This window comes from Rattus norvegicus, chromosome 5 (genome assembly GCF_036323735.1).
Source record: "Rattus norvegicus strain BN/NHsdMcwi chromosome 5, GRCr8, whole genome shotgun sequence".
Taxonomy (NCBI): Eukaryota; Metazoa; Chordata; class Mammalia; order Rodentia; family Muridae; genus Rattus; species Rattus norvegicus.
Genome location: NC_086023.1, coordinates 118556186 through 118582010, shown reverse-complemented (window position 1 = coordinate 118582010; position 25825 = coordinate 118556186). Strand labels below are relative to the sequence as shown.

Below are 25825 nucleotides of genomic sequence, written 5' to 3'. Positions count from 1 at the left end.
GTCAAAATAATGAGACCTCACCTTGGTGTCTGGGTTTCTGGCTTCTCTGGAAAATGAGCCACTCTTGTCATATGAGTTCCTTTCACATGATGATGATGACCAACCGGGCCTTAGTAGGAAGAGTCCGAGGCTGTTCTCCCCTGGGCCACAACTCCGCCCCCAACTCCTCTTTGGGTCCCAGCACAGAGGCCAAGGCTTTGCTATCCGGAATGCTTCATGGAAATGAAGTCATCCTAATAACTATATTTCTGTCGAAACGGAAATTAAATGTCCCTTGATTCAAATTATCTATCCCATCTGGGTCACAATGTCAAAAATAAAACTCCTTGGGCTGCTTCCCAGGCGTGGGTTCTAGGAAGGTAGGGGGTTGGGGGCTGTCACAGCTGAGCTCTGGATATTTGCCGGCTGCCATCCCTTCCCCCCTCTTCTGTTGGTCCTCTCTGTGAGGAGTAGGAGAAGCCACTCCACTTCTCCTTCCCAGTGGGTGGATGAAGTGGTCCTTAGCTACCTGTCCATTCAAGGTTAGTAACTTTTAACTGGTACAAAGCTGCGGTGGAGATGGGTGTACGAAGAGAAAGACTGATTTTTAGTGGAGCTGCAACATGGGTTTGGAAGGAAAATCAAAGGGAAATAGCTTAGGAGACATCTAAGTCCTGTTGTGAATGACTCTCACACTTCTACACCCCTGCTAGGACCCCACTGCTCACAGGATCTCAGTTGTCAGGCCTTGGTTCTGACTTGGGCAGTGATTACCGTGTCTGATACTGTTTCTCCAGCATTGTGGGGACAGAAACGTCTAGACTCTAGACTCCCGAGTCTAGACGAACTTAGAAAAACGCACGGGGGAGCCCTGGGGAAATCTGGAAAGCGCCTAATTCAGGCTGGGACTTTTCTGGTTTCTTTTCAAAAAGTTTTTCTTCTTAACACTGTCCAAGGCTAAGACCCTCCCCTCGGTGTCGCAATTCTGCCCCTTCCTACACACCAAAGCCCGCGCCGCGTCAGGAAGGCGGGGACTCGGGTAGCGGCGGCGAGGATCCGGCTCCTGCGCTCCCAGTCCCGCAGCCGGCGCGGTAGGTGTGCCCGCAGCCAGTGCGCCCCGGCTCCAGGCCCAGCCGGCCGACCTGAGGGCGCCCGGAGGGTGTGCGCGCCCCGGACAGCAGGGTGCGGCGGCGCGCGGTGCGTGCCAGGACGCGGACGGTGCAGAGGAAGGAGAACTGTGCCACGGAAGACCGTGCAGCTGCAGCTGCGTGCACCCCAAAGCCGGGTGGGAGCTCGCGCTGCTCCTCGCTTCCAGCCAGAACCCCGCGGCTCCCCAAGGTAAGTGGCCTGGCGTGGACACCCGCCCCGCGCTACCCAGGCTGCGCCCGCAGCGCTCCGCGACCCCTGTTAATGCTGCGTCCCTGCAGAGGCTGCGGCAGCCTGAGCCGGGCGTTCGGAGGGTCGGGGAGAAAAGAGGTTTCCAGTTCTGGGGACTGAGGAGACAGTAGAAGGGGGGAACTCGTTGTCCTTGAGATTCAGCTGGTGCAGACCCTCGCGGCTGGACGCTGCGGTCCTGGGTGCAGCTTGCGGGGACTTGGGGGGCGCCTCCCGGCTAGCTTACAGGACTACCTACAAATCCCTGAGTCTCTTTCATTTTGAAAAACGTCGCGCCTGGTTCCTAGCCCGCACCTTCCTCCTCCTGACTGAAGTTTCTAGAGCTACGGTGGGATGCGACCTTGGGCAGAGGGAGGAGGGCTGCCCTGGATCCGTGTGCTAGACGCCAGTGTGCTAGGCGCTGGCTGAGGATACTTTGCTAAGCCCGCTTGCCTTTTGGTTAGTTCCCCTTCCCTTCCCATCGTCTTTAAGGTCAAATCTTTGACCCCAGAACTTTGTCGCTGCAGACTGGCCGATTACAGACAGGAGCTGAAAAGTCCATGCGTTCTACCCCTAACTGGAACCTACTCTCCTCATGGTACCCTGGGCTGCAGAAATCCAGACTACTACTTCCCAAACACCCTGGGATACAGACTTGTAGGATGGGGATGGGCATTTTCCAGGAGGTAGAGGCTATTCCATTTCAAGGATGACCCCTGAGGCTTGTGCAAATCGGGCCAGGGACGAAATCACCTGCAACCAGTGATGAGGTTACAGGCAAGAGGGGAAGGCATCTCTAGTTTAAAGTGCAATCCCGGAGGACCTACCCGAGTAAACCAAATTGGGCTCCTTAGTTTCTCAAGACAGGGCACAGAAAAGCATGTTGCTTCCCACGGAAGCGGAAGTGGGGTCCACACTGGCATCGGCTTTAAAGTCCAGTCTTCTATCTCAAGGAGGTATAATGTGTCCAGGGACAGTGAGTTGTGGGAATGTTGTAGGAGCCAGAGGAAAAGCACAGAAGTTCAGAACCAGACATCAGGCAAGGCTTTCAGATATAAAGGTAAACATAACTATACACTGTCCTCAGGAACCTTGCAGTCAAGGGATTGGACCGGGATGGAGGTGAATCACACCACCCCGGTGTAGAGTTCTGCTGAGTTCTTTGATTCTAAACTTGGGCTCCCTGAGAACTGGGGATGGGCTGAGTGTCAGCTTGAAGACTGAAAGCTAATTGGTTAGATGGTGGATAGACTTCAGATAGAAACAGCCTGTGAGAGGACCCTGCCCAGCAGCCAAGTTCCTGTGCAGGAACTGAAAGCCTTTGTTTGCTGAGGACCAAAAAGCCCAATAGGCACGTCCCTGAGCTCTGCATTCCACTGACTGGGCCAATCAGTGGCTTCCTTTCTCAGCCATGGTGTTGGACTATTACAGGCCCCTGTCTAGGTCAAATGCATAGAGAAAGACAGCAGTTTCACAAGAACTTTCTACCTACGCCTTTGTTAAACTGCGTGGGGTTCAGAGCAATGGTTCTTTCCCATGTGGTTTCCCTCTGTCACAGCCAGCTCGCAGCTTGCAAAAAACCTTTACTCAGCATTCACTGGAAGTGGTGGCTCATCCAGTCCTGTGCAATCGAACCCATGTTTCGGGAAAGAAGATGTGGAGTGGGAAGGGGGTGCCCACATGGCGTTATCGGACCTGGCTCCTACCAAGCTCTCTAGCCTCACCTCTGCCTTCCTACCACTCCCTTGGCCCTCTGCAACTGCTATGCTGCACTCCACATGACAACTGAGGCCGTTCCTGGAGCATATGCTGCCTGTGCGCCTGGCATTCTCTCTAAACTACTGTCCACTTCCTCACGCAGGGAATGTGTGTGCTGCCACCAACTTCAACATTAAGCCTAAGCTTCTCCACAGAAGGCCTTTCTTGACCACATGAGTTAAATGCTGCCCCTTCTTTATTTCCAGTGGCCTTGGGACATATGCCCGTAGTGATTCGCATCAGTGGCACTGAGAACCCTTCAGCAGGCACTTTCTGGTTATATTTGAGTCGCCAAGTGCCTGGTACAAGGACACATAGAAAGTACTCAACAGATTACTTTTTTGAATGGAAATCATCTAGTATTTGTTAATTTTTGAGGAAGAAGGGGGAACGTGCGTGTATCTTTGAGAATCTGATGAAGACTACTGGTCCTCTTCTCCAGTGTGTGTAACTTCTCAATGTCATGCAGACAGTTCCCACTTGACCCACCCCATTTCCCAAACCCTGGGGCTGTAATTTTCCAGAAAACAGGGGTCAGAGAGGGGCAATAACCGCTGTGTTCCCACAGCTAGTTAAGACCAAAGATTCCAGACTCCTGACTCGCAGGCTCAGGCTCCCCCTGGTATTCCCAGCCTCTCTGAGCCACACGGCAGCCTCTCTCTATCCCTGGCATTTGTGAAGGCCACTATTCATGACTACAAGATAGATATGTTGGACTGTCTCCGTTCAGCATGAGCCTAAGGTAGAACGGGGGGGGGGGCAGGGGATCTTATTATGGGCAGAGTTGACAATTAAGAAGACAGATGAGCCATCTCTCCCTGCCCTGTTTGCCTCCCCTGGCCTGCAACATTCATTACTACATCTGTTTCAGCTGGAGGAGGAGGACACAGACTTCAGTTATCATCTGAGCCCCGGATTGGGTCTGATGGGCCAGGCCATGAGAAGGGAGGCTCAGCGATTGGCTCCCCACAGAGCATGCTAAAAAGAGGCTAGAGAGAGCGCTTGCTGCCACCCCATACTTTTTGCAACAAGATGTTTGCTCCAGGCTCTCCCATTCCTGTGTGCGTCTTCATTTGTCCAACTCAACCATCAAAATTGTGCATCATGCCTTTGTTATGTGCCAGGCACTGTGCTGGTTCCCTTAAGAGTGAATGCAAGGCTTATGGCTCTGCTGTGTAGCAGAAGGAAGAGGCATCTTCACTTGTTCATGCCTAGGAAGGTAGGGGATGGATAGTACTTCTGAATCCAAAGTATGCTAGCCGTAAAGCTCAGACCTCAGGGCTGGCACTGTAGACTAGTGGGTTGTTCCCAGCACTGCAAGGAAGCAGAAGAATAAGACGCAGAAAAGCTGACCTTGGTGTGCGTTACATCATCTGAAAGGGGGTCTGATTCTTCGTGGTGAATGGATTCGATAACAGCACTTTCTCATTTATATTTGGGGGTTACACAGATGGAGCCGTTACAGATGCACTCACTTCTGGGTGTGAGATAGGAGCAACTAGGATGTAAGAATAGTGCAAACGTATGTCCAACTGGCATGCGTGTCTGTACAGCCGTGTTTGGGTTGGTTTCTCAAAACCTCCAGTGCACAGATGGGAAAATGAAAGGTAGAAAGGTGTGCTGTGCTTGGGGTCTTGGAAGTAATACTGAGATTTGGCAAATAGCTCTGGACCTCAGGCAGAGAGAACCACTCTGTGCTCTTCTTGTGGTAGAGCAAATGGGAGGAGACTTGAAGACCAAGGATTCTGGAATGGGAGCCCAGACACACCGCTGCTCAGCTATGTGCTTTACAGCTGAAGTCTAGCTTCTTGGTGCCTCGGAATGCTAATCTCCTGGGTGAAGGGTGGACTGAAAGGCTTTGTTAGGCCTGACTGGGAATGGCTTCTGCTCTCCACATATGAAAGAAGAGGGTTCCTCCTCTAGAAATACACCCGTCACGCTTCCCAATAAAGTAATGTGGTCCCAGATTTCAAGTAGGTGGTTCATGTGATGCTCAGACAGCTGTAGTTTACTTGTCCTGAAGCATTCCTGCTTCAAGAAAAAGTGCCCACTGGATTTTCCCCTAGAAGAACCCAACTGTCTTGCCTGCTTCTAGCCCACAAAGGCCTTTCTGGGCGCATAGGCAAGGTCAGAGAAAACAGTCCCAGGCCCCCTCCTCAATGTTTCCCTAGAGTAAAACTTACTAGCTATTAATTATATGAGTGTGTATAAGTGTATTGTGAGTGCGCATATGTGTGTGTGAATGTGAGTCTGCATGTATGTGTGTTTATGTGCATGCATGCATGTACGTGTGTGCATGTGTGTGTATGTATGTGTGTGTATATTTGCATCTGCCCAGTTTCCTTTAGTATGTGTTTCTGGGCTGGGCCTCTGACATCAAGTGACAAGGGGCAGAGAGTTGTGGCATGGGGACATTTTTTCATAAAGATGGAGAGTAGCCCCCGAAGCCCCCACCCTTCCATAGAGGTATGGCAGCATGAGCATTCCTCACAGGACACGGGCCAGAGCTCTCAAGAGCTTCCAAATGCTTCACTCATTGTGTGTTCCTTGCCTCAACAACTTTTCACCTCCCAGGATGTAGCCAACCTAATCCTTGGGGAAAGTTTAAAAGATACAGTTTCAAGTTGGGTGAATACAGAGCTTAACCAGGTCTAGGTTTACCAGTTATGATGTTGGATATGTGTGGAGGAAGGGCATTTTATCATTTTTGATAACGTTTTATCATTATTGTTTGACCTTTTATTGCATTTCAATTGATTTATTTAGTGTGTGTGTGTGTGTGTGTGTGTGTGTGTGTGTGTGTGTGTGTGTGTGTATGTTCACCAGTACCATCGGATACTCTCTTCTCCTACCATGGAGACTAAACTCAGGTCATCAAGCTTGATGACAGGTGCCTTTACCTTACTAGTGTTTGAATTTCTTTTTCTCTTTTCTTTTTTCCTTAATTAATTAATTAATTAATTAACCTTACATCCCAACGGAGGTTTCCCTCCCTCCTCCCCCTCAGCCCTCACACCCCTCCCCTCCCCCATGTACTCCTAGTGTTTGAATTTTTAACATTATTTTCATATGTCAGTCATGTGATCTTTCAAAAAAAAAGAAATATCAAAGGTCGCGGGCCACCTGCAGGGCTTGGAGGGGGAGAGGGCAAATGGTGTTACCAGTGCTTGTGAGCCAGGCAGAGGACAAGGGTTACTTATCTTCAGCCTCCTCCACCAGAGAGCTGATTACACTGAGGTAGGGCTCTTCTGACTTGGAAGGCAGAGATGCCTGCAAGCCCTGAGGGAGGAAGAGAGGAGCTAGGCTAAGCAGTGTTGACATCTAAGCCCAGGCTTGAGACAGGCCATGCTGTGGTGAGGGACCCACCATGGGCTCAGCGGCACTGTCCACCCCACACTGGCCTCTCCTTCCTTGTTCCAGCCATTGATCCTGCTTCCTGGGAACTTCTCTTCACCAGGACCTGGCAGGGGTCAGGCAGCCTGGGCACGGGCAGCTGAGAAGGGTTGTATCGTAGAATTGGGCCTTTGGGGCAGAAAGAGTGTGATGAGGACCCTTCAAAGGTAAGAGTAAGCTGGAGCACGGATGTTTGTCCTGGGGTCAGCAACCCCAAATTCCCATTTACAGAATTTAAGTCTGTGAACTTGGACTGGGGGTGGGGTTGGAGGAGGGGAGGGAGAGGGTGACCTCTCTGCTTGACATTTTGTTTCTAATTGTCAGCGTTGGCCACAAACCACAGTTTGTGCTCAGTCCCCGTGACACTGCCACCAATAGCAAGAATAGATCGTTTCGTATTATACTTTAGTTGTTATAAATATTGTGAAATACTATTCATGTTGATTGCATCTGAGATGCCAGTGGTTGCTACATCAGCTTCTAAAATGTGTAATTTAATGAGTTAATAAAGTACACACATACGGCTGCATCACGCCCTTGTTTTCAAAGTGTAATAATTATATTTTACGTATATTGGTTTTCTTTATAGTCAAGTTATATATTTTCTTTTACGGACCCTGAGAAAGGTTTCATAGGCTTCACCAAAGAGGCACAGGAGTAGTCAAGAGTCCTGAGAGGAAGTCTCCCACCCTGACCTTTCATGGACTTATCTCTCTCCCTTTGGATAGAGGGAGGCATTCCTGAGTGGTAGTAAGTTTCATTTAAGAGTTGGCGGATTCTCAAAGGCTCGGTTAGTGCTTTGGGTGGAAGGCTTTGATGCACGTCCCAAAGTCAATTTTCAAAACGCAGGCACACATGGGGAAACTTGTTCGGCCATTCCCAGCAGCCCACAAACCCACCAGGCCCAGCTGTGATGGCTTTGCAAACTAGGCCCATTGAATAATCACCCTGGTTGGTGTCCTGAGCAAGCTTTAGAGATTCTGTGCAAAGGAACTAATGATACACTTAATCAAAGGTGCTCTCCAGCCCTGGGAAGAAGCATCCTGGAAGTGGTTCTGGAGTGAAGGGGCTGAAGGGAGCCATCGTGGAACGGCAGGAGACTGGCCAGATGTCTATTGTGAGGGGCCAGGAGAGGAGAGGACCGCACAGTAGCAGTATAAGAATGCTTGGGTTTCCGTTGGTTTTTATTTGTTAGAGGGTCTCACTGTGGAGCACGACGGGCCTCAGACCCTCACTTGTCCTTGTCCATTTCAGTCTCCTGAGTGCTAGACTACAGGCTTGTGCCACCACACCCACTTTCTGCTCCCTTCCAGAGAACGTTCAATGTGTTTCAGATACACCAAGACCTTTACCAGCCACCCAACGAGGTGGGGCTGTCACTGTTCTCGTCCAGTTGCTGAGTCAAATGAGGTCCCAAGAGGTTTTTTTTTCCCTGCAGATCCAGGCTTGTGTCCCTTTTACCCTGGCCCAAGGTGAACCATTTCTGGCCTAACCTTCTCCCTTATCTTTACCCCTGTCTCTCAGCATTTTCAACCACCAAGTGGAGCCCCATGTTAGCTAAGCCCATGAATGATGCCCAGTGGTGTGAAAAGTCTCTTGCCTACGGCCAGAGCTGAGGCCTCTGAACTACAGTGGCTTCTTCAGAGAACTACTGTTCGGATGCAGTCTGCTAGCCCAACACACTGTGGTTCTGGAAGATCCGAAGGCCAGAGCACGTCCCTGTCAGTGAGGATTCTACCTGTAATATGGGATGGAAGGATTTTGACAGGGTACACAAGGTCCCTCCCATGTTTCAAGTCACCAACATTGTTAGTGAGCTCCTTATTGTACTGGATTATATAGTAGTCATCTGAGGTAGGGAAAGTCTCACTATGTAGCTCTGGTTAGTCCGGAACTTGCTCTGTAAACCAGGCTGGCTTCAAAGTCACAGAGGCAGATTCTGTCCCCCGAATGCTGGGATTAACGGCATGTACCACAGCTGGCTCTTCAGGGTTTTCCAAAGAATTTTGCCTGTTTAAGAGACGTGATCTCTTCATTTGCTCTTTGTTTCCCTGTCCTGATTATAAAATGATTTTGAATTCCACTTTCTTGTCTGTAAGGTTGGTTTAAAATCCCAGCCCACTGTTTCCATTGAGGACTTGCTGAGCTGAACCTCTTGTGGACGTTTAGTCTCCTCTCGACTCTGGAACCATATGGATGTTAGTGCTCCTTGGTGCATTTTGAAATTCCCCCCTGCCCAGGGTAATGGCGTTAGGATCCAGGCTTTTGGAAGGTAGCCAGAGCATGCATGATGGTAGAGCCCTTGTGAAGGGGACTGCTCCTTATCAAAGGAAACCCAGAGAGCTTTCTTATTTCGTATCCTTTGTGAAGATATAGCAAGAAGTTGGCAGCCTGTATACTGGGAGCAGGTCGCCCGAACTAGTCTGGGCTGGCGCCCTGGACGCAGTCTTCCAGCATCTAACTGTGGGAAGGAAGGAAGGAAGGAAGGAAGGAAGGAAGGAAGGAAGGAAGGAAGGAAGGAAGGAAGTGTCTATTATGTGAGCCACCCTGCTTCTGTCACAGTGGCGCTCTTAGAGTTATCCTCTAGGTGGTCCTCCTGTTGGGTCATGAAGAAAGAGGAAAGGAAGGAGACCCCGAGTGACAGGCTCCTAGCAAATGCTATTTCCTAGGCCCAGAAGCCAAGACCTTCCTGCAATGCTGGGGTGGAGAAGCCTTGCTGGGGTAGGGACAGTGACTGGGACCTTTAGCCTGTAGCACAATACAGCTGTTGTCACCTCCACCTAGTAGCTGGCTCTCTTAAAAAGAATGGTAGGTGATAGTGTTTTTGCCTGAATATATGTAAGTGTACTGTGTGTGTGTGCTTAGTGCCCAAGGAGGACCGAAAACGCCCTTGAAGTAGAGTCATAGGCTGTTGTGAGTCACCGTGGGCTACTGGGAACCAAACCTGGTCTTCTCTTGACTGCTGAGCCCCAGGTCTGCCATTTCTTGGGGGGTTTGTGACCCTGTTCTTTCTTCCCTGCTTTCTCTTGTCTTTTCTTTCCTCCCTCACGTCCCCCTCAAATGTTGCCTGGTGGAGGGCACAGGGCTAGGCCCTCCACTGGGCGATGAGTACTTGGAGATGGGGTTACCCGGCTGTCTCATGAGGACTGACAGACTGAGCAAACGCTGCTGGGCACAGGCACAGGGAGGGGACGCAGCGCTGTCTGGTGTGTAAATCAACAGGTAAAGCTGTCCATGGGGCGGGATAGGAGTCACAGACTGAGAAAGGAGGGGAATTCCAATTGAGGGAAGTCTCCCAAAAGGAGAGTCTACATGACATGCACAGCTACGGGGTGCACAGAAGGCTGAAGATGGTCACAGTGTCCCAGACTCACCCCAAGTCATAGCTGGCTGCAGCATCAAGATCCTCCTTTTTCTCTCTTCCAATGTGCGTGATCTAACAGAAAGATTTCAAGTTGGAGAAACCAAAGCAGTCCCAGAGTGTGCAAGAGGTGAGAGAGGACAATAGAGATGCAAACTGAAGCCTGGGAGCTGTGCTAGTGAAGCTGATCCCTGCAGGATGCCCTGGTGGGGTGGGGAAGATGCTGGCAGAGGCACAGGTTGCCCAGGTTCAGGCGAGGCATGCACCGGCTATGTTTATGACAGAAGCTGGAGGTCCGGCTAGAACTGTGGCCTGAGACTACATCCCCTAGCCCACCTCTGACACTGTGGGCCTCCCCTGGCAGCATCTGTTTGCCTGCACAGTATCTTAAAAACTGCTTGTTAATTCTTTGAGAAGGTCATGCAGTGTATTTTGATCTGTATAGCATTTAAAAAATTTTTGGTCAACATTTAAAAACCAGATTTTACATAAGTCCACATTTTTGCCTTTTTCTGAGGAAAGAAAACACCCTTGGGTGGAAATGCCAGCCTTGAATTAATCCCCAGAGCTGTATATACCCTGAAGTGGGTCTTCACATAATAACTGTGGTCCCACAGCCTTTCAGCTTGCTGAAATCTTTGCACAATATCACTCTAGAATTGATGTCACGTGCCCAAAAAGTACCAAATAATTCATTACAGGGGAGGAGAAAGGAAATTCCAAAGGCTTGGCATTGTGATCCCTTTATCAGATTGGGCACTGAATGCCACCACTCTTTGGAGAAAGTTTAATTGTCAATAAAGAGAAAGTGAGCATTTGAGGTGGGTGGGCGGGTGCCTTAGGGCCTGGGTGGACAGGAAGTGACAGGGCAGTTCCATACTGAGAAGGATACAAATGGTGGGGTCCCAGGGGGAGCACATTCGATCCTATCAGTTCACCGCAAATATTTCAAATAATGGAGAAAATTCCAAACTGTGAAGAGTTGGTGGGCAGAGCTATGGGAAAGTAGTGGGCTGTTTTAGACTTAGCTCTGTCCGTACAGGAAATACACACACACACACACACACACACACACACACACACACACACACACACACACACATATATGGTTTTCAGTTAGATAGATGGACAGATGGACAGACAGATATAGATGGATGGATGGAAAAATAGTTGTTGATCTACAGATGGACATTTTATAAATCAAAATGGGTCTTTACTGTGCCACTATGCTTCTGATGCTCCATTTTGAGCTGTCATGTCCAGGCTTGGATTAAAAAAAATGTCTTCCACAGGAAACACTTCTGGCTAGAAAGAGTGGGCTTTGGACTGTGTCCTTCCGAGCCTCAGTTTTCCTCCTCTGTAAAATGGGGCTGAGAGTCCCTTTCTTCCAAGGGCCAGAGCAAAGTTTTAAAAGGAAGTGTGACTGGCCTCAGGGCAGTTCTGGGGTCCGGTGATCCCAACCCACTGCACCAGAGGCAAGTGCAAGCCCCGCCTACATCTTCCATTCTTGGGATTCCACATTCTCCACTGTTCCTCATGCTGTCATGCTGGGGGAGGGCCTGGAGGGAGAGCAGTCTGGGAGGAATTATAACTTTTCACCATATGAAATCTTTTTGATGTTGGATAGACTTAGAATCTCAAGTAGTTCGTTAGCATCAGGTTTTGCCTAGGAAGTTTTTCCTGAAACACCTTTTTGGTTTTTTTTTTTTTCTTTTCTTTTTAAATTCAGCTGAAGGAAAAGTCTCAAAGTTGGGTATCTGTTCTCTGATCGAAAGGCCACATCCTGCCTTTGCTGGTGCCTGGAAGTGGGGCATGGGGTGCTTTTCTACTAGACAGAAAGTCAGCCCCTTAACGGAACAGAGACAGAGTGCCCTGGAGTGCCCTGTCTCTCTCTGCCACACCTTGTCCTGCCCTCTGACTTCTTCCTTCAGCACCTCCTCCCTTCCCCAGCTAGACTCCAGCAGTACCATCCTTCCTTTTAAACTTTATCCTTGCTATGGTTAATTTGTTTTCATGCATGTGCACGCGAGTGCGAGTGCCCCGGGCAGCCGAGGTTGCCTGGAGCTGGAGTTACAGGTGCTTGTGAGCTGCCTGTGTGGGAACCACATGCAGGCCCTCTGGAAAGTGACTCACGCTCTGAGCCATCTCTCTAGCCCAGTCCCTTTCTTTTATGTGACCCACCATTAATAAAGCAACTTGGCTTCCCTTACTTCGTTAATACTACTCCTAAGACTATAGCTTGAAATCAGTATTATGGAGCCAAAGAGAGAAGAAGCTAAGGTCTGAGAACTTTTGATATGCCCTAAACTCCAACACAGGACAACGGAAACCAACAGGCAAATCTGAGTTTAACATCTAGACTTCCTGGCTCGCAGGCCACAGGAGTCAGGCTGTATCATGTTGCTGCTTTCCTAATTACTACCAGACATCTCCTGGGGGTGGGGGGTGGGGGTCAGCTGAGCTCTAGGCCGTCAGGGATTGGGGACGGTTTTTAATTGTGTATGTATGATGCATGTTTGTACGCAAGTATGCCACAAAGAACATGCAGAGGTCAAAGGGCAATTTGAGGAAATAGAATCTCTCCTTCCGGGAGGGGGAGGGGTTGGGGGATGTTGGCCCGGAAACCGGGAAGGGAAATAACAATCGAAATGTAAATAAGAAATACTCAAGTTAATAAAGATAAAAAAAAAAAAAGAAAAAGAAAAAGAAAGAACCAAAAAAAAAAAAAATCTCTCCTTCCAACAAGTGGGTTCTGGGACCCAAATTCGGGTCTTTAGGCTTAGTGGCAAGTGCCTTTGCCATTTCCTGAGCCCCGGGAAACTCTTTGGGAGGCAGGGTGTGTTTGGCATTGGTGCTCTGGAAGAGACCGGTAGAAACAAGTGGCTGGGGTTAGCACTAAGGTCTGTGGAGGAAACAGAGCACACGCACACACACACACCCAGAGTGGGGGATGGGGGTTGGGAGGATGGGAAGTATGAAGTTCAGCCTGGTACAAAGCCAGGACACCAAAGTGAAGTTTGAATCAGAAGTGGCCCGAGTGTCAGTTCTTATGGCCGGTCACTGGAGTCTCTGTGGATCTCTTCTAGACACTTGGCTTCATGGTAGACATTTGGTGCCTTTCTAGTCCCATTCAGTGCACATCATGTAATCTTCACATACCCCAGAGGATCCTGTTCCTCATTCAGGCCATGTCTTCCTGGCCCTTCCTTCCCATTTCCTGCCAAACCTTACCTATATCCCCTTTCTCTCAGAAGAGCTGAGAGTTCTGTTCACATAACCTCCTGCTTAAGCCCCTGTACAGGCCTCCGACACTTAGCCTGAGTTTAATATCACTATTGCCTGAGAGACCAGTCTTTGCCAACAGCAGTATAGTTTGGGTCTCATTCGAAGCATTTAACATAACCCAAAATAACGACAGGTAGGATTAATTGTAGCTATATTTAGCCCGGTATATCCAAGGTGAGTTAATGTGGACTCAGTATTAGGAGAGCGAAAGAGAGGCTTGTATTAATGTCTCATGCTAAGCCTCTGAAGCCCACCTGGGGAGCATTTTATTGAGGCAAGTTGCGTTGTAGTGCTTTAGGCACAGGAAGCCAGTGGAGAGTTATGGGCTTTCACTATTAAACCAAGAAAACTCATGAGCGTTGGTAAGCTTTGGGACCCCTTTTTAATGAGTGCCTTGGGTAAGGTGACCGTCAACAGATCTCAGATGTCACATGCCACAACTGCATGCTTGTCCATGCCTACTGTGCTTGTTCACATAGATGACAGAATATAAGCTCCCTCCTTTGCTGTGTGTATCCTCTTCTGTGCTCTATAGTCTCCCCCTGACTCCTCTGAGGTTAAACTTCACTATCCCACTTCCATAACTCAGGACAAGATCTGTGTGAAATCCATGCCCTTTGGCCTCTTCTGCTACACAACACCACTCAAATTTGTCCCAAGGACCTCTCGCCCCATTCTTCTCACTGCCTGGTACAAACCTCAGCTGCTTTCCCCAAGTTCCCAGAACCCTCACTCTCTGCCTTTGCCTCTCCCTGTCTTCCTAAGAGAAGGTGGATACCATGTGGCTTAGACACCCTCATCTTCACCTCAGTGTCTCTCCATCCTGCTTTTCCGTGCATGCCAGAGATAAACTTTCAGAATCTTCCTTCCCCACCTCCAGAAACTCTCCTGATCTGTGGTCTGTGGGTAAAGGCCATGAACCCTGCCACCAGCACCTCTGGCTTCAAGTCTTAGCTCCTCCATGATATCACTTAACTTCTGGCTGGGTCCACTTGGGCTGCTGTTACAAACTGCCATACACTGGGTGGCTCAAAAACACAAGAAGTTTGCTTTTTGCAGATGTAAAGGGTGGATGTCCTAGATCAAAGATTTGACAGGTTTGGTGACTGGTGAGGGCCACTTCCTGGCTCATAGAAATCATCTTTTTAGCGTGTGTGTTGACACGGTGGGAGGACAAGACAGTTCTCTAGAAAACTCTTGCAGGAGGCTTCATCACAGTCAAGAAGGCTCCATTGCACCCACCAGAACCCCACTCCTGATACCATCTCGTCCAAAGGCGGATTTAACATGAACTAGGGCACATTCCTCCCTCTACAACACTTTTCCTGAGTGAAGTTTGCTTTTTGTAAAGTGAGAGAAAAAGTAATTAAAACACCCAGCTGCTGCCATGGAGTCTTCATCTCAACAGAAGACTTTAAGGATGAACTCAGGGGAAAGCTCAGAGACAGTTTTCTAAGTGTTTAAAAGTACAACCTCAGGGTAGGCAAGATAGATATCTCAGCTGCCTCAGGGAGGAGGGAGATGGAGAGAGAAAGTGCACCAATCTGTAAGCAGCCACATGGTGGGGAAGAGACTCAGTTCACAGTACCAGAGAAAGCACACTTAAGCCCTGGCCAGCATCCAAAGGAAGAAGAGGAGAAGAAAAAGAAAGAGCTCAGAAAGACGGACAGATCTAACAGAACCTTCCAGCGGCTCTGCAGAGGCTGATCTAGGTGCAGAGTTTCTAGGAAGGAAAAGTATATTATCTCATCAAAGGAATAGATATCCCTCCCCATCCCTTTAGCATAGTATTTGGTGGAGTGGTCCCTTGGCTAGGTGATTGGTCTTAAGATGATTGAGAGGAGACAATGACATGTGTCCACCCAGAGGTAGACTACATTCTCTTGACTAGAAGGAAGAGACTTCCTTAGTGGCTGTCCAGGGCTACATTTGGACAGGCAGCAAGTGTCCCTTCCTCTGTGTTTCAGTGAAATGAAGGAGTTGGGCCAGTGAACTGCACAAGTTGGTCCACACTTCTTGTGCTTTAAGAATCTGCTTCTATCTGTTTTAACTCAGAGCCCACTTACTGTGTTCTCTGTCCATGATAAATGTTTGCATGGCAGAGAGAGCCCAGGAGGCATTTCCCTAGCTGTGACAAAGCTGAAAACAGTGCAGGATGGCAAAGCCAACACTCGGGAACCAGGCAGCTGTAAGGCGTTATACGCCTATGCCTGCATTTCAGATCATGGCTGCCCTTGGGTTGGTGAGACGCTCAGTGGGTAAAAGTGCCCCATGGGCAAGCCAGAAAACCTGGTTTCGTCGCCAGAACCCAGACGGTGGAAGGAGAGAACTGACTCCCAAAAGTTGTCCTCTGACCTCCACACATGTGCTATGGCACACTCATATCTGCAGTCACACATCCACACACACAATAACAGTAAATGGCTTTTAAATGCATCGCTGCTGTTCCCTTGAAGAACAATGACAAAAGGAGCATTTGGTGAAGAGTCAGTCTGCTCAATGTCTCACCAGACTCACGACTCCCTTCTCCTCCCTCCCAAAACCAGCCTTGGAGACTGTGCCTATCTGTTATACACTCTCTAGAGGCCAGTGTCTGGGCACAGGATTCCCTCATCCCAGTCGCTTCTTCCTTCCTGTTCCTCCTCTGCTAAGGGATTTAGGACTAAGTGGGGCAGACTTCTAGCCCCGCCTCCTTGTTAGCCAGGAATGTGAGCACCTGAAGCCACCACATGCTTTCCTCTCCGCCCCATTTGTTTGGCGAACTCATATTTATCATTCACAGGCCAGCTCAAGTTTGCCCTCCTGATTCTCTCTGAAGCTTTGCCTGCTCCATTCTCAGACCACTAGTCCTTATTTAGGGTTTCTATTCTCCATTTGGGACAGTCAGCTGCTTAAAGGAAAGAACCCCATCTTACTCTCCCGTGAACCCACAGAACCTGCCCCAGTGTCTGGGCCATTGTTTCAGGTGAGTGTGCACTTCCTTGAGATCGGCCTTCGATGCTTAGCATTTGACTCCAGGCTCATGGCTGTGGTGACAATGTTATCGTCGGCATGTTAACATCGGCACCATCTCTAACAGTAGTGAGGAGATGTCCCCTGGGGCCTCCCTGGCTCTGGAGAGGGAAGCCACATGCTCCAAGGAGCTCTGGTGAAGACAGCCTTTATGTTTGGCTTTGTAGGCGGAGGTCGAGGTGCTCCAGAACACAAGTGGGTAAGTATGCTGGGCAGGCCCCAGGCTTCACACACATGCCAAACGCCTGCTGATGGCAAAGAAAAGGAGGCCTTGTGTGTGCTGGCAGTGCTCCAAGAGAAATAGGCCAGTTATTCTTCTGTGTTGAACATAGCTCCCTCCTTTAAAGAAGAACAGCCCCAAAGGATAAAAAAAAATCTCTCATAGGTTCTAATAGATCCCACGAAAAATTCAAACTACTTGCTGCCCTCAAAAATATATCACATGGATAATTAGTTGAGCCAACTGCCTGTATCCTTCTGGGGCGTGGCTGTGGGTCAGCCCTGTGGTAGGAGGAGAGGTGCAGTCTTCATTGCTTAAGTGTCATTCCTTATTGCCAGGGGTCTGAAGACCTCGGAAACAGGACCTTGATTCTTCTCCTGGGCTTGACTTCTGCTCCTGTTTTGAAGGCCAGTTCCCCACCTTTGAATCTGAGGTTAGTCTCCTGCCACTTACCCATTCTAAGCAACCAAGTTCCCTCAACTCAGGCCTTTTGGACAGTTGTGAACCGTGCATGACTCAGTCTGCCCAGTAAAAGTCCATCAGAAGACCTCACTGCAACGTAAGTTCTCCCTGTGTGGTCTTTATGACTCCTACTGACTTCCTATACATTGGATTCCAAATCTCCACATAGGAAGAGATTAATAGTACTGGTGGAGGGGAGGGTCAGGCAAGAGTAAGAGATAACCGTGTACTGCTTGGCCATAAACGACAAAGCAGCCAATAATTGCTGGGCACCTATTGTTTTCCTCCTGCCCCTCCCACCCCAGAACAACAGTGTTTTCGACATGCCAAATACGGTGTTAAGAATGGGTGTGCAGTTGGACATGGTAGCTCATACCAGAAACCGGGAGCACTTGAGAGGCTGAGGCAAGAGAGTTGACTTGAGTCTGAGGTCAGTGTTGGTTCCAAGTAAGTTCCAAGAAGGTCTGGGCTACATAGTGACCTATCTAAATACACACATAGAGAGGTACATGCACACACACACACACACACACACACACACACACACACACACGGAGGGGGAGGGAAGAAAAGACAGAGAAAGACAGGGGGGGAGCACCTCTAATAGGCAAACAATACAAACAGGTTGGGGAGATGACTCAGTAGGAGGGTGCTTGCTGTGGAAGCGTGAGGACCTGAGTTCGGATCCCCAGAACTTTGTAAAAGCTGGGTGTGGTGATGTGATGCCTGTTGTTCTAGCACTGGGGAGACGGAGACAAGAGGACTCCCTAGGGTGCGCTGGTCAGCTAATCTTGCCAAATTGTTGTGCTCCAGGTTCAGTCAGAGAGCTTGTCTCAAGAGCAGAAGGTGAAGTGTGACAGAAACACTGACCCGACTCTCTCTCCTCCATGAGCACGAGTACATGCACAGGTGCACAGAGACACCACAAACAACAGGAGCAGCCAGGTAGCCATCCAGACAGCCTTAGGGAGTAATCTTCAGAGCTCCCTTATAGCTGGGAGAGCTGCATCAGAAGGTAGAAAGACTTGCCAAGGGCAAATCATCTAAACTCTGGAGCTCGGAGTTTAGTCAAGGTCAGCTGGGCCCCTCCCCTCCCTCTCCAAACCGGACACCCCATTCCATGTGTGCTGCTCAGGGTCGTGACCCCAGCATCTCTTTGTTTAGTGGAAACTCTCGGACCGGCTCACAGAACCAGCTGGCGAGCATCAACAAACTCTTCACGAGATCTCCGAAGAATATGGTTTACAGACTCACTGAAGGCGAGTTTACAAACTTTTGTTTTAAAAGTAGGTTAAGTATTAAAGTAGGTTAAGTAGTGCTGGGAAAACTGGATTTCCACGTGTCGAAGATAAAAGGCACTTCCACCCCTCACTCCACAAAGCTCAGTTCAAAATGGATCAATGGCCTGGTGTAAGACGTGAAACTTTGGAACTGCTGAAGCCAATACAGGAGGAAGCATTAAGATACGCGCATGGGCAAGGACTTCCTATAAAGGAAGCTGATACTACATGGAGTGATCCCAAGAACTGACAAATGGGACTGTGTTAAATCAGGACATTTCCATACTACAAACCCAGAATCGCCAGCGTGAAGAGACATCTGGGCAGGGGAGGGGGTAAATACTCACTAGACAGGGAATTAATATGCAGTTTTTAAAACTGCAAACATTAAATACACAGACACCATCCAGTCAGTAAATTCTGCCAATGAACTGAATACATAGGAGAGGAATTTAAACGCCTTTTTCAAGTACTTATTGGCTGTTTTTATTCTTTTGGGAGTCATCAGAGAAATGCAAACTAAAATAGTTTCATTTCAGCCAGGCAGTGGTGACACACGCCTTTAATCCCAGCACAGGAGGCAGAGACAGGAGGATCTTTGAGTTCAAGGCCAGCCTGGTCTACAGAAAAAGTTCCAGGACAGCCAGGGCCATACAGAGAAACCCTGTTTTGAACCCCTTTCCTCCCCCCCCCCCCAAAAAAAGAAAAAGAAAAATTCCATCTTTTTCCAATCAGACAATAGACGATAGTGAGAATGTAATGAACAAGAAGTTATTGCCAAATAGAAATGCAATTTTGTGCAACCAATACAGAAAACACTGTGGAATTTTCTCAAATTTTTAAAAACATACACAGCATTAAGACCTACCCGTACCACTTCTGGGTATATGCCCGAAGGGATGTAATGCTACACACACGTTTGTTGCTCTACTAGCCCCAATACCCAAGACACAGGACCAGCCCAGATGCTTATCAAGTTGAATGGATAAAAGATATAACATAGATACACAGTGGAGTTTTATACAGTCATGAAAATGAAATCACGAAGAAATCAAGAAGTCAGTACTTAAGTGAAGTAAGGCAGACTCAGAAAAACAGAATTACTTTCTTTCATATGTGGAACCTAGGCTTAATTTATACAAAATAAGCATTCGTATTACAAACATAGTAAGTAAAAACTCCATGTATTATACAAACACAGAGTGAAGTAAGGACAGGCATGGTAACACATGCCTATAATCCTAGTAGTCAGAGGAATGAGGGGAGAAGATAGAGAACTTGAGGCCAGCCTGGGCTAGGAAGCTAGCCTGGGCTAGGAAGCCAGCCTGGGCTAGGAAGCCAGCCTGGGCTATAAGGCAAGCCCTGTCACAAACGAGCAAAATGCAGAGTGCAGTGTGCAAGGCCTCACTTTGGATGGCCGGCTTAAGCAGCTTCCAGTCCTGGGCCCTTGATCCCCCTCTGCCCACTACTCTCATGCCACTGGAGGTGTAGGGTTGAAACAGGACCAGGGCAGACTTCCAAGTCTTAACCTTGCAGAAGCTCGTGTGTTTTTATCTGCCATTGGGGCAGGACGGGATTGGATTCGGGCTTTCCACCCAAGGCTGCTACAGTGGCACCCCTCTCTCTGACTCTGTGGAGAAATGCCCCATTGGCAGGAGATCCATCTCCCTAGTTATTCAAGGCAGAAAGCTTGGATGTCATTCATCCCAGCTCTATACAACTCGGTGAATGACAGGAAAACAAAATTAATTGGCAAACCCAAAACCTTGTTTCTGGCTCAAAGATATGTCTTCAGAATGGCAATTTTGACAGAGTGCTAGTTCTGCAAATAACATTGTATATAAAGTTGATGACCATGAAACTTAACTGCTACTGTCTGTTAAATGGCCGTTAAACACCCCGAGTCTCCTTGGAATCCTTCAAGGTTGTTTGAAACCTAATTGCATTTTTATTGATTAAGACAGACTGCATTTTTCCCACTCTATTCCTTAGCAAATAAATTTATTTATGGACCTATTGCATCCCCTGAAAATATTTATATTTTAATAGTCACTTGATACCCCATGAGCAAGTCTGTGATGGAATCCAAGTCTAGACTCCTTTGCTGATCTTTAAAATTAAAAAAAAAAAAGCCAATTAACTCTTTTATGTTATGGGTGTTTTGCCTGTATATATGTCAGTGTACCACATGCCTAAGGAGGCCAGAGGGGAATGTCAGTTCCCCTGGAACTAGAGTTGCAGACAGTTTTGAACCGCCATGTAGGTGCTTGGAATTGGGCCCAGGTCCTCTGGAAGAGCAGCCTTTGCTCTAACCACCAAACCATCTCTCCAGGCACCTTTGCTAATGTCTCTTTCTGCTTAGGCTCCAAACAACTTGTTTCACAGACAGTTACAGAAACTGAAGCCCAGAGGGTCCTTCCACTCTGTGCTTAAGAACTTGTTCCGTGTACTTTGACACACCCTACCTTGTACTAGATTGGTACCCTTGAGCCTGTAGTCCATGTGAGGACATAACCTACCTATCATGACCACTAAGTAAGCAGCCCTACCATCAGTACAGGACAGTGTGCACCTAACGATTATCATCATAACCATGCAACTTAACGTCATTATATCTAAGCCTTATCTCTCTCACCATAAGTCACTCATAATGGGGAACAGAACTATTAATGGGTATTCATAACTTTGCCCGTGAAGTCTTCTGAGGAATTCCTTTCTGAGGAAAGGCCAGGCACACCCTGCTTCGGTGCGGCTCTGTTACTATGTAGGCTGGGTGCTCCAGAGAGAGTAAAGGCCTGGACATGGAGCCAGCAATGGAATTCCTGAGGAGAGGGCAGAGAGAACCTGGTGATGGTGAATTGTGCCAGGTGGAGAGAAGGGTGGTGGAGGCGCCAGGGGATGAGACGCAGAGGATGCTGGGAACAAAGCTCTCCGCCGCAGTAGCAGCTGCTCTCCTGGAGCAAGGTGCCCAGAATAGCGGAGAGGAAAGCAGAAGCTTTGCTTTGCACTAAGAATGTTCTTCTCCTTCGATATTTTCTCTGGAGACTACAGTGAAGGTTTGGATAGCTTCCAATTAATTTTTTATCTGCTTAGCTGCTGTTTCTTTGAATGCAGTGCGGAGCTCAGGCTGGGTCATGAGGCAGCCATCTTTGTCTCATTTGGAGAGGAGTCAGAACTTCGAGGGCCCCAGGTGCTGAGGAGGGAAGACTGAAGGATGAACACAGAGAAGGTGCTTAATTGATCTTGGCAGCTGTTTTTATTATTGTGTTTGGTACTGTCTCTGTAGCCAGAGGCTGCAAACAAAGGTCAGCAGAGGGAGTGCGAGCAGGATTCTGGCAAGCAGTCACTCCAGTGAAAGCTCCATTATTCTCTATGGAAACTGGGAAGACCGGCCATGTTGTTTTTAGAGAAACCGGAGTGTCAGTGTCCTCCAAGGCCCAAGGCAGACAAGCACCAAGGCAGAGCTTCTAATGGTAAGCGAGGAATCTAGAAGGCAAAAGCTGACTTCGGCTGTAGTGTGTGACATACACGTCACGGGGTCTCAGTATCCCCCCTAGGAAATGAAGCTCGGGACCAAGGTCCTGTTAGAGATTTCTCTTCTCTCAGGTGTAAAATTAGCAAAAATGGCTGCACGGACATTCATCACTTGCACAGTCCCGGCCTGGAGCTGGGAGAGGTTTGCAGAAGCAGGAAGAGGGGTCTTGACTTGAGAGAGGCCACAGTGTGGCTTGAGGGGAGAGGAGACGTCTAGTGGAAGTTGGCCTGTACTGTGTGCTGTATGCCCAACCATTGATTGATGCCTCAGAGCTGCTCTCGAATGGTTTAAACCTGGGGTGTGACTCCCAGAAGCATGTTTTCCCAGTGACCCCCACCTATTATTTTAGTCTGTTTCCTAAGATAATCCTAGGTAAGAGAATATCTGAAACTGGATAATTTTGCACAAACAGGAATTTACCGAACTCATCGTGTTGAGGACTGGTAAATCTAAGAGTGTGGTGCTGGCCTTTTCAGAGGGGCTTCATGGTGTACCGCCTTGGGAAGGAAAGCAGAGGGGAGAGAAAGCAGAAGAGTGACTGAGGAAGTGAAGGCCAAACTCGATTTTTGTGTGAGCCGACTCTTTCAACAGCTAACACTCCCAAGGCATGCATCTACTCAAGGGGGCATAGCCCTGGTGACTCTGTTAGGTCCCCCCCCTCCTCTCCAGCACCGTGGTTTAAGTTCCAACACATTGAAACTTTGAGAGACACATTGAAACATAGCAGCCACATTAAGTACCACAGGACAAAACTCAGGTCGCAGCAGTGCACAGCCTTCCCGAGTACTGCCAGGTGGCACACTGGATGAATCCCAGCTGCTTCTAGCAAACATTCAAGCTGATGGAAGTCTCTAGAGCCCTTTGTCTCTCTGGTTCATCTCTGATGATACCCACCTTCCCTCGGCTGACATACTGCTGAAATTAAGTATCCGTCATCCTTGTTTGACACACACGGCAAATGTCTACTCTGCAGACTGAACTCGTAGAAGGCTGGATAGGGTATTGTGCAATTAAAGAAGACAAAAACCAAACAAACATTATTGCCTCCACCAAGATCTCTAGGGATTGGTTTTCATCTGCAGTTTTGTATAAACTGATTCCTGAGTAGGCAGGCTGTGTGTGTGTTTGAGCCAAGAAAAACCTTCCTCTCAACCCAGAAGGCAGAAGCCATAGCCCACAAAAGTGCTGAACGGTCTGCACCTGGAGCTCATGGGAGGCACCCATGCTGGCGTTTCAGAAGGTTCCAGTTGGACTCTAACCAAGGACACTGACTGCACAGGAGGTGCAGAGGTGCAAGGCCCTCCTACCCCACCACACACAGGGCGTCGTCTCTGCACATGAGACACTCCCACGGCGGGACCCAGGAAGGAGGAGTGGGGCTAAATTCCTGAGAAATATTTGCTCCAAGTTGTGGTTTCCCAACTATCTAGCCAGCAGTCCACAGGGTTGGAGCAAAAGTCCTCGTGGTCTACTGAACTCACTCATTCCCATGTTCCAGTGGGGGCAGGAATGGTAATAAAGGTTTTTAGTGGAAGAGGAAGATAAAGTGGTAATAAAGCAAATACTCAAGATAGCAATCAACAAAAATTCCCAAAAATGATTTTATGAGTCATAGAAGTTTAAAAAAAATAAGAATAATTAACATCCAAATCTTACAGCAGGTAAGGGTCATCGTTGCAAACTTTTAACCCATCCTAGCAAGCTTGCAGAAGAGGAGTTCATAAAAGGATGTCAGGATGTCAAAAGCAGGGTGTTATTCCATTGGCCTCCCAGAGCCACTACCCTGTAGTCTTCTTCAGGGATACTGACTTTCGGGCAGGAGTCTGGCCTGACTGTCCCCTGATACTAACTTGGCTGGGTCCTGAGTGAAGTAGCTGGCACTATAAATCCCAGTTTCAACCTTGGAGACTTGGGGCTCCTAAGGAGGGAGTCCTGGGCATAGGAAGGGAGTTTAAACAAAGTTCTAGCTCACTGGGAAAAGCACGAATGTCTTCTGCACTAATAACAAAATGCCCTCTTTGAGAATGGCAGGATTCCAGACCTCGCTCTGAGTGAATCCCCAAGAGTTTTGAAGTATTGTTCGGAGGTGACAGGCCATTCTTCTTTGAAGAATAGACAATGTTCTTAGCACTCTTGTAACTTTTTTCTTTTTACTGAATTTATTCAAGACAGGGTTTCTCTGGGTAGCCCTGGCTGTCCTTGAACTCACTCTGTAGATCAGGCTAGCTCAAACACAAAGGAAGCCTGCCTCTGCCTTCTAACTGTTGGGATTAATGGCACACACAGGCACTGCCCTGCCATTTTTTGTTTACTAATGCCAGCATTTAATTGATTCGCATATTTTGTTCCTCATTCCTTATACTGATAAAACCATATTACTATGTTACTTACTTTAAGAGTCAGAATTTAGGATCCCTTTAGTGCTGTTTTGGAAACTCTCACCCTCGTCCACTGGACCAGGACTTTGCTGTGAGAATTATGGATTTTAGAAGTAGGATGTGTAGAAATAATTTTAATCTGTTTTCTTTCCCAGGCCTGGCTCCCAGAATGAGGATTCTGAGACTAAATATGTATTATTAAATGCTTAGGCCACAAGCTTTGACTTATTCCCTGACCAGCTCATTACTGATTTAACCCATTTAAACTATGTCTACCATGTGGTTAGTTACCTCTCCCTCAGTTCCGGCCTGCTTCTTCCTTCACATCTCCTCAAAATCTCCTTCTCTTCTGCCCGTCTCCCATCTTGTCTCTCTCGAATCTCTATTTTTACCCTCTCACTATTTCCCAGAATCCTCTCTGTTCCAGCCAGTGTCCCACCTCCTATTTCCTGCCTCAGCTCATTGGCCATTGGCATTTTTATTGACAGGTGATGCTTGTAAGAGATTGTCTCTACAGGGTGTTTCCAGGTTCCTGTTTAAGAGCCCGGGAATTTGAGAGTGGTGACACATGCCTATGTTAGCAGCACTTGGGAGGAAGTCTAGGTGTTCAGTTCATCCTTGGGTGCATAGCAACTTTGACGTTAGCCTGGGCTGCATGAGAACCCATCCAAAACAAAACCCGAACATGACTACTACAGATGACTCGCATGAGCAAGAGGAGAGCTTAGTTCTTGTCATCAAGGAGCTTCTGGTCCACTAAGAGAAAGTCAGTAATAGTACAAGGACAAAAAAGAAGAAAGGAGGGACGAGGGACTGGAGTGCCCTGGAAAATCTCCCCTAAGGGTGGTTTGGGCTGTATGGTTTAGCAGGGCCCTGGTAGCTCTGCGACTCTGAGAATAGACTTTGCTTCTTCATCTGCAAGGTTGCTTTTCATCCGGAGGATCACCTTGCCTGTTCTGCTCCTCTCTTGAATTCACGTGAGACGTCACTTCTCTTTTGTGAAATTCGGCCATTCTGCCCGATGCCTGCATGGGTATCTTGTAGGCCAGAGAACTGAGAACTGAGTACCATCTTGCTCTAGAGAGAGGGTGGAAGGACCCATGCATACACAATATTTCTGTCCTTCAGCCTTGTCTGGTCTGAAGCTCTGACTCTCCCCTCAAATGCTGGATCTTATGTATGCCCCACCAGCCCACCAGGCCCCATTACATATGCCTTTATCCTGATATCTAAGGAAGCTGACTGGTGGCACTGTCAAGTGCCTGGTTGTTCCTTCCTACTGTTTTATTTTCTTTTTTAAGACTTGTTTTACTTATATGGACGTGTGTCTGTGTGCGTACATGGGTGTTTGTAGAGGCGAGGGTGTGTGGAGGTGTGCAGGTGCACGTGCAAAGGCCAGGACTGTGCTTGGGTTCCTTTGGAGCTGGAGTTAGAGACAGAGCTGAGGTTAAGGTGACACTGGAGTTCAGGCATTTGCATAACTCCAGGTTGTCACCTCAGAATGGATGGACGCTCTGGTCCTCAGGGTTGCCCAGCATGGTGCTCTTAAACACAGAGACGTCTTTTAGTATTTGGTTTTTCTCTTTTTAAATTCTCTCTCTCTCTCTCTCTCTCTCTCTCTCTGTGTGTGTGTGTGTGTGTGTGTGTGTGTGTGTGTGTGTGTGTGCGCACACGTGCGCATGTGCTCGCGCCTGTGCTCATGGTGGCCAGAAGAGGGCAAAGCTGTTATAGGTGGCTGTGAACCACCTCATGAGGATGCTGGGAACTGAACTCAGGTCTTCTAGAAGA

General features: G+C 48.3%; 1 protein-coding gene across 4 annotated transcripts in view; it reads left to right on the top strand.

Annotated features, from left to right (window-relative positions):
- The first annotated feature begins 986 nt into the window (after positions 1-986).
- Kank4 (KN motif and ankyrin repeat domains 4) overlaps positions 987-25825 on the top strand; it is a 64031-nt gene continuing 39192 nt past the window's right edge. The window contains exon 1 of one of the 4 annotated variants that reach the window (XM_063287641.1): positions 987-1317. The gene's annotated coding sequence lies outside the window, so the exon portion shown is untranslated. The remainder of the gene's footprint in view (positions 1318-25825) is intronic. The other 3 variants (XM_039109903.2, XM_008763868.4, NM_001107947.1) reach the window with 3 other exon arrangements.